The sequence below is a fragment of the Lycorma delicatula genome, chromosome 3 (genome assembly GCF_047948215.1).
Source record: "Lycorma delicatula isolate Av1 chromosome 3, ASM4794821v1, whole genome shotgun sequence".
Classification (NCBI taxonomy): Eukaryota; Metazoa; Arthropoda; class Insecta; order Hemiptera; family Fulgoridae; genus Lycorma; species Lycorma delicatula.
The window spans coordinates 134,597,711-134,601,687 of NC_134457.1; the positions used below are offsets into that span (position 1 = coordinate 134,597,711).

Here is a 3,977-nt window from a genome sequence, read left to right on the forward strand (position 1 = left end):
CTAGCAAATAATATAAAAACATCATCGTAGTTTTTTCCTGTCATATATTTTCCCTTTTTTATATATTCTGTTCTAGGTATTATAGGTAAATCAATACCTAGAAACCTAGAATTTTAATATTATGTGTATTGTAAATCAATTTTTAAGTCAATTTACTTATGAATTTATATTAATATAAACTTTAGAATTATAACTTAATAAAATTTTGAGATTATAAAATTAACGTAATTGACAGTACTCTTCTGATACTGTTAAATAATAAAGACTTTATTCTTTCTGAAATTTTATTGGAGTAAATACTAAATAAATATTTCTTAATTAATTAAAATTAAAGGAATAAGATGTTTATTGTAATTTCTTTATTAATGTATTATAAAACATAAACCAAACTTTTTTCCAAAATTCAGAAATTATCCGGATAAAACTATATAAAATATCAAAAAACGAATTTAAATAAAATAATTAAAGAAAAAAAAAATTGTATATTTTTTTAAATTTAAATAATTTGGATGTTGGAATACAGTCTTGTGCAAAATTGTTTGAGAGAAACCTCCGGGACTACCGTTAAGTATTGTTTCAGAGGATGACATGAATGACAAGTAGCGTGTGAAAATACCATGCCTGACCGGGATTCGAACCCGGGACCTTCGGTAGAAAATCCGAGACGCTACCACTCGCGCCACGGAGGCTGGCTGAGAGAAAACCTAACAAGTCACATTGCAGATGCTGTATTGCATCAGTAGTGCAGCAGATTACATTGAATATAAGTTATTTTTAAATAAAAATGCCATATCCTGATAGTAATTTTTTTTTATACATATTTCATAAAAGGTTTACAACGCTTCTAGAATAAAAACTAACTAAATGCATCAAGTTTTCATTCGATTTTCATTTTTCAGAGAAAGATGATGTTTAATAAAAATATAGTAAAACTTTTATTATCGTCAGATTATATTTAATACAGTGTTCTACGAAGAAACGGAGAAGCTTTCAGGACATGTTCTAGTGATGTAAATAATGACAGAAGTTCGTATAAACATGTAGGTCTGAAAACGGTGTTTTCGAGTCACGGCTAGCGAAAGATTTCCCCCAGATTTCAGCTCTTCTAATAAAAAGAAATCCTACTGTAATTTTTGGGACCCAAATTAATGAGTAAATTTGGTTGTTTCTTATGTAATTTGAGTTACCAATAGGGTAAAATAGGACCCAGAGCTATAACTCCAATAAGTTTTAAGATATTTGATGTAAAACATAAAATTCAGTGTTGAAAAACAATTTTTTTTTTACGTTTGTTAAACCTAAAAAAGAATTTTTGATATAGCTCTGTTAAATCACTAATTTTTTTGAGTTAGCAAAAGATAACTCAAAAACAAAGCACTTCCATACCTATATGTTTATATGAACTTTTTTCTTTATCTTCACCAACAAAACATGTCCTGATAGTTTCTCCTTCTTTGTGAGACACTATATGATAGAAATGTATAATTTTAAAAACATTAAACATAAATAATATTATGACTAAGTTTTTCTACTATTTTAAAGCATAAAATATTCTCAACAGCATCTGTTGAGAATCAGCATCTTCTTCTATCTTCGAACTTTTCTGCATGGTTTTCTCTTTAAAATGAAAAAAATAAAAATAAATAAATTTAGAAAAGTAAGTCATACAAGAAGCATTTTAAAAGTCTAAAAGCGTTCCGTTCGAGCCAGAAGTTCAGTCTTTAGTACTCCAAATATTTTGTTTAAACCCAGTTTAATCGGATAGACTAAATGAGCAAATTAGCCGAATTATGATTACCTCGCGACAGTCAAGCTTACAACAGTTTTTTTATTACGAGAAACTTCAAAATATTTGCTGTAAACAATTCCTTTGAGTAAAATTTCCGTTGTTGTTACTGATTTGTTCTAACTTTTCTAATAAATATTAAATTTTTATATTTAAAAGTATAACAATTTCAAAAATCTTATAAGAAATTAAGTAATTTTTAATTTCAAAATGTGTTTTGCTATTCTCTTTCTATAAACAACTATTAATTATAACTATTAGCAAAAATACTCTAAAAATATTAAGATATAAAGGGAAATTTAATTTAAATTTATTAATTTTAATTTTTTTACGCAATTAAGCAATAGCGAAAGCACATAAAATTCCACTAGAATTTAAAAATAAAACAAAAAAAACTACTATTTAGATAAACTTGTAAGGCGTTGTATATCTAAACAACGCCTTTTTAAACTTTTTAAAAAGGGTGAACTTAAATAATACTTTTTAGGTAATGATAATTTAGGTACAAATAATAATACTTATGTGTAAAATATAATCAATTACTTAAATTCCTGCTATTGTTAAAAGATGGTTTTATGCAAGAAATGAAAACAGATTTCCACTGTAATGCTAATATAATAATAAAAGAATTCTTATGTGTAGTATTCTCACCAGTATTCTTATGTGAAGTAAAGAGTTTTTAGAAAGGTCACAGTTGAAAAGTTACCTGTTAATAGTAACGAATAGTAATTTATATTTTTGTTCATAGCTCGTTTCGTGAATCCAGTTTAATTTTTTTTACACATCATGATTAAAGAGAAATATAGTTATATTTATAGAAAGGGAAACAGACTTAAATTGATATAATTGTATTTTATTTATTACCCACGATCGAACGGAGACGGTATATGCGTTTTGGGATAGAGCTTGTTTGTGTGTGTATGTCTACTACCATTTTCCTCAAAACTTACAGGACCTATTTCAGTGCGGTTTTTTGCATTACATAGGAGTGCGGTTTTTTCATTACAGAGCAGATTTTAGACATATTTTACAGTTATAGGCCAACAGGCCAACGCTGCAGTAGATGTGTTTCTCTAAAACTGCAGGGCCGATTTTGATGTGGTTTTTTTACATTACACAGCTATCACGTTAGAGCAGGTTCTTAGATTAGTTTTACGGTTATAGGCTACCAGGGGGCGCTGCAGTAGATATGATTCTTCAAAACGGCTTTTGAAGCTGTGAAACGTGAAACAATGAAACAAATGTGAAATAAGTAAATAATGTATTTCTACCTTATAACCCTCTGTGACATTGTGATATTGTTTTTAAGACAACAAATTTTAAGATTTTGATTAACCGTCGTCGTGATCCGTATACTGCATAGATAAGCTTTAGTTGTCATCATAGTCACGCACGACGGTTAATCAAAATCTTAATTTTATTGTGTTACAAACAGTATATCACAATATCACAGAGGATTATAAAGTAAAAATACAGTTATTTAATTATTTCATATTTTTTAAAGTTTTTTCGTCGTAGGTTTTTTAACAATTTAATTTTATTTTTTTAACTTATTAAATTTGAAAAAAATTTCTTGATTAGAAATGTTGTTAGACTTTTAAAGTTATGAAGTTTAATTAAAAATTTTTTAAATTAGGAATTTTAATTTTTTTTGCGTTGTTTGTTAAAGTACAATTATCTAGTTATCGCTAAATAAGGAAAACACATAACTTATAATAAGTCACTATAATCGTAATAATTCTCTATAACTTATTGTTTTAGTATAATAATAAGTAATTAATGTAATTACGTAATTTTTTATTGCTTAATATGAGAATTATTTTTCTTTTTTTTTTAATAAGAAACTGAACGAATGAAGAATGATAATTCAATATTTTTTAATCAAATCTATGTTAATATACTAACTTAAACCAAGAAGAAAAAAAATTTTTCATTACGTTATATCTAAACTGCAGATTTCAGTATATTATTTATAAATTACTTACAATAAATAATTGTATTATGTTCTCACGAAAATGTTATCAAATATTATACTGAAATCATCTTTCTACATTATGTATTTTATTTTCCTTAACAATCCTCACACCCCCTCCAAAGAGTTATCAATGCAATAATTACAGGTATGAGAATACGTTTTTAATTATATGACCATTATATATCTGAAATTTACCTGTTTGAGGTTTAATTACGA

At 26.5% G+C, this 3,977-nt stretch overlaps 1 protein-coding gene across 1 annotated transcript in view; it reads right to left on the reverse strand.

The window, feature by feature from the left end:
• The window catches only part of LOC142320982 (putative G-protein coupled receptor CG31760), a 904,980-nt gene that overhangs the window by 88,551 nt on the left and 812,452 nt on the right, over nucleotides 1-3,977 (reverse strand). The window lies entirely within an intron of this gene.